The sequence below is a fragment of the Pholis gunnellus genome (genome assembly GCF_910591455.1).
Source record: "Pholis gunnellus genome assembly, chromosome: 5".
Classification (NCBI taxonomy): Eukaryota; Metazoa; Chordata; class Actinopteri; order Perciformes; family Pholidae; genus Pholis; species Pholis gunnellus.
Window position 1 is genome coordinate 2,626,276 of NC_136531.1, and position 9,286 is coordinate 2,635,561.

The window sequence follows — 9,286 nt, forward strand, 5'->3', positions numbered from 1 at the left end:
TTGTAAGTGCAAGAAATGTCCACCGATGAGCCTTTGGAGGCGCAGATGCTTCTGTCAGCGTACGTCACTCTGTTGCAGGTCTGACCCACGACACCTGAAATATACAATATCATATTTAATCAGCAGTTACAACTACATCTTATATTGTGTTAACACAGAGCATCTGACAACACTGACCTCAGTCACATCACAGTGTCTGCTCTGTCAACTCAACACTGTAAAAAGTGAAGTACATTTGTGTTTTTACATGGGGCTGTTCTGTGATTGACAGCAGGTCTTGTGTTCCACTTTTCACAGCGGTCAGTTTGATTCCCTCTCCCTCTTGCTAGATTGTGTTGAGAAAAGTTTTAGAGTCGCTGTTTCAAAAAGGAGAAGTGGGAAAGGTTTCACCACAGAATACTATGTTGGTGTTGTGAGAATAAATAAGACGGCGCGTTTGACTTTCATAAGTTTGTAGAAGATGTGTTTACAAGAAGAAGGACGATGGAACAAGTTGCCACTGTAATACTACTGATTATCTAAGTGGAGTGTTGTGGGTGTGTTGATGTAGACGATGAACTGGGCTTTATTTAAAAAAATGTGTGTAAAGAAGGGAGAAAACATGTAAAAACACATGCAGTGATGGTCCACTAGATGCTGCTCTGTTAGAGGAAGACTGTAACTCACACACTGAAGCAGAAGGGAAGTCCTCGTATCCTCTGACAGCACACAAATAGCTGTCTGCAGGATCAAAGTAGTCTGAATATGAAGGAGATGTTTCCTCCACAACTCTCTGTTCGTTCTTGTACCAGATGTAGGACGGACGATCGGGTAGATGACAAGTGCAGCGACAAAACAGCTGAGCCCAGGTGGAATATGATCTCCTCACCTGCACCTGGAGATCTGGATCTGTGAAGAAGAACAAACATTCAAACACACAACAACAAACACAGATGGTGAACATTCGTAGAAATCGTACCTGTGACGGATAAAGTGACTCCACCGGGGACTCGCTTGTTTCTGAACTTGAACCTGTACTCAGCTGAGTCGCTCTCTCTCAGGTCTGTGATTCTTAAAGTGCAGGTGGTCTTATCGCAGTAATACTTCACGCGACCCGCGTACTCCGAGTCCTCTCTCAGATCCACGGGTCCTTCATCCTGCATTTCAGTAAACCACGATATCTTCTCCAGAGGGACAGAACGTCTCTTGGCTGCGGGTGGCTGTCTGCAGCGTATGTCCACTGTGGATCCTCTCACAGCGCAGATCTCAGCAGAGAGGTAAGTCGGCCCGTTCCTGCATCGTGCCGCTGTAACGCAGAGCAGCACCAACACGTTAGAGACCACAGAGTCACGATAGGTCACATCAGATGACTGACTTTCATCTGCAGCGAAGGTAAATATGATTGATGGAAAAGATGAAGAAAACACAGAGAAAGAAGTGCTCAGTTTTACAGGCTGCAAAGGGACAATAGGAGATCTCCCTGTGTACTGAGGCAGCACGTCAGAGAGGCTGAAAGTGGAGTGAAACATCAGAATGAATCATGAAGGCCATAGTGTGAATTCTTAGAAAGGTGTGGTCTGTTGTGCTTGGTTCGTTTCCTCTCTGTGGACATGTGTGAGAACAAAACACAGATGATTGTAGAGGGACACTAAGGCATGGTTCATTATCACAGCTGGAGATAATAAGATCGATAACACACACAAAAAATAACTTCACAAAAGAAATACATTAGTAGACACAATGTTATCTTCTTTTTCTTCTTCTCCAAAACCACTTCCTGTTTAGCTAGAAAGCAGAATGGGGATTTACCTTCATCATTAAAGTAGATTTGTGCATTTTAACAGGCAGCAATAACTATATTTTCTGTTTTTACACTTCAACATTACGAGTATCAGTGACTTTTATTTGAATTAAAGTAAAACAAGAGTTTGGTGTCTGGATGCGCTGTGATGACAGCATCTCTACACAGAAGAAATAATGTGTTGAATGAAGTTTACAGGAAGACAAGTGAATGTCTGCAGGCTGTTGAAGGTCTTCAACAAACTGCATCTCATCACACATCAAATCTGGAAAAGTGGAAAAAACTGAGACCTAAACCAGCCTCCTTCTGAAGTTCCTCAAGTTCACTGAACACGTGTGATAAAAGCACCAAAGTGTAAATGTACAGTACCTGACACGGAGAGAAAGAGGACGACGAGTCCACTCGTTGCTGCTGTTAAACCCATAGCTGCTCATCTCTCTTCTTCATCAAATACTGAGCACCTCCGTCAACTTCGAGAGGATGTGGTCTAGAACACAAGAACCTGGTGAGATGATTGTGGTTGGCACAGTTTTACAAAAAGAGGCAAGATTCTTCAAACCTGGCACGACTTTCATGTGCTTGGAAAACGAAACTTAAGAATACATCTGTGTGTATGTACCTGCACTATGCATAGATATATAAACATACAGGGTATGTTTATATATCCTGAGTTTGGCTAATTACTTTTAAAATCTCACAATCAACAGATCTAGTTGAACAAAACCTGTAAGAATCATAAACGTTTGCTTGTCACAGAGTTTATTTTCTGTAATAATTCCAAAATCAAATGAAAGACTCTCATTGGCTGTTTGTCGAGGCTGACTTCCTGTTAACCTACAAAAATATGTCATCAAACAAAAAAAGTGTGATTCTGTGTGATGTCAGGATTTTAGAGACTGTTAACTAACTGAAATGTGGGTTTCATTTATTTACTTTTTGTCCAAATATTTATACATTTCCAATACTATATGAAAATGACTCTTGACTTTAAAGGACCAGTGTGTGAGGTTTAGTGACATCTAGTGGTGAGGTTGCCTTCAGGTTACATAAAAAGCTGAAAGTGATGAGAGAGAAGCAGCTTTAACTTTTTTAGAAAACTGTGTCAATGAATCTCTGCAGGTTCGTGAAGACTTTTTTGGTCACGTCCCCGATGTGTAAAGGTCTTTAATTGTGACGGTGTTTAAGTCTGAGACGTCTTCATGTGCAGGACAAGAGTCTAACTGTTGAGGAGAGATGAGAAAATAAAACTCACCTCATTCACTCATTGGATCAAAAATGTACACGAGGATGTTTAAGTGGAGACACTACAGGTGAATAGAGTAAAAACATGAACTGATAGATATCACCATGAAACTTCACCAGTTCATTACTCACATTAAGACTATTGTTGTTTGTATTAACGTTTTCTGAAATGTTATGTTTAAATATACAAGTGTTATTATCTAATGGTAACTTTGAGAGTATTTAGGTCTGTTTTATCTTCAATAACTGAGTTGAACAGACTTTAATGGATTTCTCTTCTCCGACAGACGTGATGTGATGACAATCAGTATTTCTTAAAAGCCATTTATTACATTAAAGTTAAATCATGTACATCTGTAACGTACATGCACAGGTACAAATAAAGCATGCATCATGAATATTCTGCTACATGTCGCTGTTACCAAAAACTGACATGTCAAAGCAAGTTTATCTATAAAGCTCATTTCAGCAACAAGGTCATTTAAAGCACTTTACATAAAACTTAATGTAGAAAAAAAACACACAATAAAAGAACGGACTATTAAAAAGAGCGATTCAAGAGCTAAGAGAGTGAAATAAAAACTATAGTTGTAACTTTGTAAAGACTTCAGATAATAACTTTTTATATTGAAGGTCAATATGTCCACTTCAGTGAACTTCTTTCTGTCTCCATCCAGGTGAGTCTCCCTCTGGTTTAACTGCATCTGAAGAAAACCACATGAAGTTATTTCTCAGAAATGGAAGTAGGAAGTTATTCTGAGTTGTTTTTATTTTCCCGATGCAGCAGACTGAAACCGGTCTGACCTTCACACCCGGTCCTCCTGCTCCTCTGAGTCTTCTGTCTGTGCTGCAGTGTTTGAGATGTTCCCATACTCAGGACAAGAGTCTAACTGATGGAGAGAGACGACAAGATGAGAGTCAAAGGCCTCAGAGATGGAATTCAGATGCTTCTGTAAAGTTAGTTATTTTAAGCCAAACAAAGCTCTGTTCCTGAACCTAACTAAGTAGTTGTGTTGCCTGAACCTAACTATGTTATCTTCTGTGAAGACGGAAGTTTGTTTTGAAAAGACTGTGTGGATGTAACGAGCTGAAATTAACACATGTGGCTGGTTTTAGTAGAAAAACGCCCGAAAGATGAGGAGAAATTTATTGAAGGATTTCATACAAACTGTTGTGTGAGGACACGTTGATCAAATACATATTGTTGTCTTTTCTGTCTAATTCTCTCTGATATTTTACAACGATTATTCTACAAATCTGCCATTATTTCCTTTGGAATATCTCTTACTGATAATGTTGAAAAGTATTATTGACATGCTGGCATGCAGAAACTACCCAAGGGGGAGGGGCTTAGCTGAGGGTCAGTTAGAGACGGTCTCCTTTAAATTGCTCTTTGGTACAAAGAACATTTGCAGTAAACGTGGTTGTAAAATGTGTGAGGGTAAATACACATAGGTGGTTCATAAAAAGAAAGATTACTCATAAAGTTACGTGTTAATTATCTTGATGACCTCATAATAATAAGCACAAACAATGACCCTTTGGTAAGTTCTGTCACTGAGGACACATCTCTCTCTCACCTCCACAGTCTCTATGGGTTCATGTGGTTCAGTGGTGGAGCTCACAGCTTTCTTCTTCCTGGATTGAATCCAACAACAAACAAATACCACAAATGAATAAATGAAACATTTAATGACAACTCCAAAACTATTGAAGGAAGCATTCAAAGTGAAAGATCAGTGAGGATTAGTTCTTGTAGTTTTACCTCATCCACAGACAAAAGAGAAGCAGAGACATCGGAATCACAACCACCAGAGTCAACCTGGTGTGATGTAATATCATTGTTGTTGTTTGATCTGGAGCTGGAGACAGACAGTTATGAGATAAACAACACTTTACCTTATTAGAACGGTTTGATTCATGAATAAAACTCTGAATTACAGCAGACTGAATGTGAAGCAAGTAGAGCTGAAGAAAGTAGTTATGATCAGTGAAATCTTCTCCTGCAAAGACTGGACACATTTAAGATGTTTGTTATCTTTTAATAAACTGTTTCACTCACATTTCACATCAATAGAGAAGAATTCAGATCTCTTCCTCCCCAGCTGGTTCTCAGCTCTACAGTAATACTGTCCAGAGTCAGAGGACTGGATGGAGCTGAAGACAAGCTGAGGTTCTTCACTGAGAGGAGGAGGGTCTGGACTTCCATCCTCCTTGTACCAGGTGTAGTTAGCTGCTGGGTTAGCATCACTGCTACAGGTCAGAGTCACTGAACTGCCCTCCACTATCTCAGCAGAGGGACTCACTGACACAGAGGGAAGCTTTGGAGCATCTGTAAATGAATATAGATTATTATAAGTTGATCAATAGCATCTTTATTTAGACACCACAGGCTTCATAAAAGTAAACTTTTTTTAAACCCACCAGTTTGTAGGTTTCTTGTTGAACATTATAAGCCTAAACTCTACTTCATGTGTAGTGTTCCTTTAATAAAGAGCAAACTATTTGACGGATTGATTGTGTCTGCTCCTTATTACCTGTATTTTACTCACATTTCACATTAACATTGATGTATTTAGATCTCTTCATCCCCAGCTGGTTCTCAGCTCTACAGTAATACTGTCCAGAGTCAGAGGACTGGATGGAGCTGAAGACAAGCTGAGGTTCTTCACTGAGAGGAGTTTGGTTCTCCTTGTACCAGATGTATTTAGCTGCTGGGTTAGCATCACTGCTACAGGTCAGAGTCACTGAACTGCCCTCCACTATCTCAGCAGAGGGACTCACTGACACAGAGGGAAGCTTTGGAGCATCTGTAAATGAATATAGATTATTATAAGTTGATCAATAGCATCTATATTTAGACACCACAGGCTTCATAAAAGTTAACCTTTTTTTAAACCCACCAGTTTGTAGGTTTCTTGTTAAACATTTTAAGCATAAACTCAACTTCATGTTTAGTGCTCCTTTAATAAAGAGCAAACTATTTGACAGATTGATTGTGTCTGCTCCTTATTACCTGTATTTTACTCACATTTCACATTAACATTGATGTATTTAGACGTCCTCCCCAGCTGGTTCTCAGCTCTACAGTAATACTGTCCAGAGTGAGAGGACTGGATGGAGCTGAAGACAAGCTGAGGTTCTTCACTGAGAGGAGTTTGGTTCTTCTTGTACCAGGTGTAGTTAGCTGCTGGGTTAGCATCACTGCTACAGGTCAGAGTCACTGAACTGCCCTCCACTATCTCAGCAGAGGGACTCACTGACACAGAGGGAAGCTTTGGAGCATCTGGAGGAGAAAAGAATAAACATACTTAAAGATTATAATATGTTATCATAGAATATTTACCATTTGTATTAATATTTTAGTTTGTTTGTTTCAGACTATCCTATCATTGATCACAGCAGCTTTCCAGAGAGCTGATCCTGGAGCTGTCACAGGAGAGACTCCTGCTGGTGTAAAGTGACAATAAGAAGCCTTTAATCATTTGTAATGTTCAACAACTCCACACATTCTGCTCTTTAGATGCTGCTTGTGTCGTTAGCTGAGTGTGTCCTCTCACTTCTAGCTGTTGTAGGGAGTTATTGATTGTTTCTTCACCAGCTGGCAGATCACTTCTAGTGATGTTCTGTAAATAATTCAGCTGAGTCAGCTAAACAGACTGTATGAAATCATATTATTTTATCCAGCCTCTGTTATTGTAGCAGCACTCATGTTTTCAGATTTATTACCACAAACATGATGAATGACTAACAGTTTACATTCTGTCTCAGTTAAACATGTTTAATTAACTCCAATAAAACACAAACAACACAAAGCAAACAACAGACAGTTCTTAGAAGACTTCAGTGTGTTTACAGCTGTGATGATAATTGTATTGTTGTGTCAGTGTGTGTGTGACACTTCTACATGTAGACTGAGGGGCCGGGGATTGAACCACCGACCCTCTGATTAGTGGACCACAGCTCTACCTCCTGAGGAATGCTGTGCTTCATGTTTTTGGTTCCTCTAAAGTCACATACAGTGTCAGTCTGGTGCCGCCATATGAAGTGTTGTTGAACCTCCACAGGCTGACACAGTGGAGTAAACTTACACACTGAAGGAGAACGCTGATCCTCATATCCTCTGACAGCACAGGAATAGCTGTCTGAAGAACCAAAGTAGACTGAATGAGAAGAAGATCCTGTCTTGATGTAATGTCCATTCTTGTACCAGTAGTAGGAAGAACGATCAGGCAGAAAACAACTGCTGAGACACTTCAGCACCGACCTGGTAGAACCTGATCTGCTCACCTCCACCCGGAGACCTGGATCTGTGAAGAAGGAACAGAAATGTTATTTTATTAAACTGTCAACATTCACACAAGACATTTATATTCTAGTTTTACAGATGTTGAACATTTGGAGATGATTAACATGTGAATTAAAATGTTACCTGTGACGGACAAAGTGACTCCAGGTGAACCAGTATATTTCTCTGTTGGTTGGTTTGTTGTGAACGTGAACTTGTACTCAGCTGAGTCGCTCTTTCTCAGGCCTCTGATTGTCAGAGTGCACGTCTTCTTATAACAAGAGTAGAACACACGACCTCGATACTCAGAGTCTGTTTTCAGATCCACAGGTTCACCATATTTCTCTTTAGTAAACCAGAATCTGTTGTTGATATCACCGTGCTGTATTCTAGATGGGTATGTGTAGCTGCAGTGAATTTCTACTGACAATCCTTTTACAGCACAGACCTCAGTAGAAGAGTAAGTCACTCCCCAGCCATCCTGACTCTGTATCACTGAAACACAGAGCACATCAGGAACCACAGTCAGACTCAGAACATCATCAGAGGACACACTCTCATTAGTGGTGAAGGTGCTTCAGTGAAGCTACGTTTCTCAAAACATCCCACTTTAAGTCAGAGAGAGACAAAGTTGTGTTAAGTGGTTATCCTGCATAATGTTTGTTTTTAAAATACTGTAAATAAATGTTTCTGTTTCATGCCAAAGTGAACAGAGGTATGGAAAAGTATGCAAATCATTGAGTTTTGAATTTATATAATTTAAAGAAACAGTCAACAATGTAAACTTGATATATTTGATCTCTAACTGCACTGAGGCAGAACATCATACAGGCCTCAGTGACGGGAGAACGATGTAGTAAACTTGTCAACTTAAACAGTGAACAAGATTAAAAAAAAGCTGTACATTAAATATTAGAATATTCATGAGATAAAGAGTCGGCTTTGCTCGGTAGCCTTTCTGTCTGCGGTCAGCTGCTGCAGAGTGTGAATGGAAAGTGTAGAGAAATGCGGAACACTGAGGCGTTGGCAAACAGTTTGAGATAACGACCGGTGATGGCTTTCAAGAGGTGACAAAAACACACATTTAAATTAATTACAATCAAAATATCATCAAATTTCCAACATTTAACTTTGCTCTGCTGAATGCAAAAACAAAAATGTAATTAGCAGCATCTGGCATTAAATTAATTATCTGTAACACTCCAGTAATCTGCAAAAAGAGATACAGAAGAGAGAGAGAGAGAGAGAGAGAGAGAGAGAGAGAGAGAGAGTTCAGCTCCAGGCAGCAGTGCTCTCTGCTTGGTTGATGTTTCCATGTTGTAAACTATTGAAGTTTCAAGTCTTTGTCTTTGTTGCACTCGAGTCTAATAGTGAGTGATTGGATGATCACCTACATGGCTCCATATTGGTTATAAAATGTTACTCAGAGAGACACAAACCAACCAGGAAGAGACTGAAAAAGACCAGAAAGAAACATAAAACGACTACAAAGAGATACAAAAAGACTACAAAGAGATACAAAAAGACTACAAAGAGGCAAAGTGATCACAAAGAGATAAAAGCAACTAGAACCTTTAAGATACGACTCTTACAGCTTCTATGTTTAATGAATAGAAACGCTGACTGAACGATTGAAGGAAGTTCCACAGAATGATGAATTTAATTTACAAAATTATTTTGAGCATTTCTTTTGTTAATGTACGTACAGTCATTACTTTCATCCACATAAACACAACTTTACCGTCTTTAATGGAGCACAACTCTTCAGTTTATAAAGGTTATGATGTTAAGGTACAAGTGTACAGAGATGCTGCTGGTGTTAAAAACAGCTCTGTGCTGGTCGTCCTGTAAAGACTTCAATCTAAAGAAAGAAAAGTGAACGTTGCTCCACATTTTATAACATCAGATGTGTTTATTAACTGAAAACACAGCTTCCTCTGTTGTCCTGAGGTGCACTAACGGCCTCACAATATAAA

General features: G+C 39.6%; 1 long non-coding RNA gene across 1 annotated transcript; it reads right to left on the reverse strand.

Annotated features, from left to right (window-relative positions):
• Positions 1-3,336: 3,336 nt before the first annotated feature.
• LOC306696591 lies at positions 3,337-5,200 on the reverse strand. Its single transcript, XR_013767107.1, has 5 exons — positions 5,085-5,200; positions 4,788-4,884; positions 4,603-4,660; positions 3,827-3,912; positions 3,337-3,726 (listed from the first exon to the last, which is right to left on the reverse strand). It is a non-coding gene; the product is annotated as an uncharacterized lncRNA (long non-coding RNA).
• Positions 5,201-9,286: the final 4,086 nt, after the last annotated feature.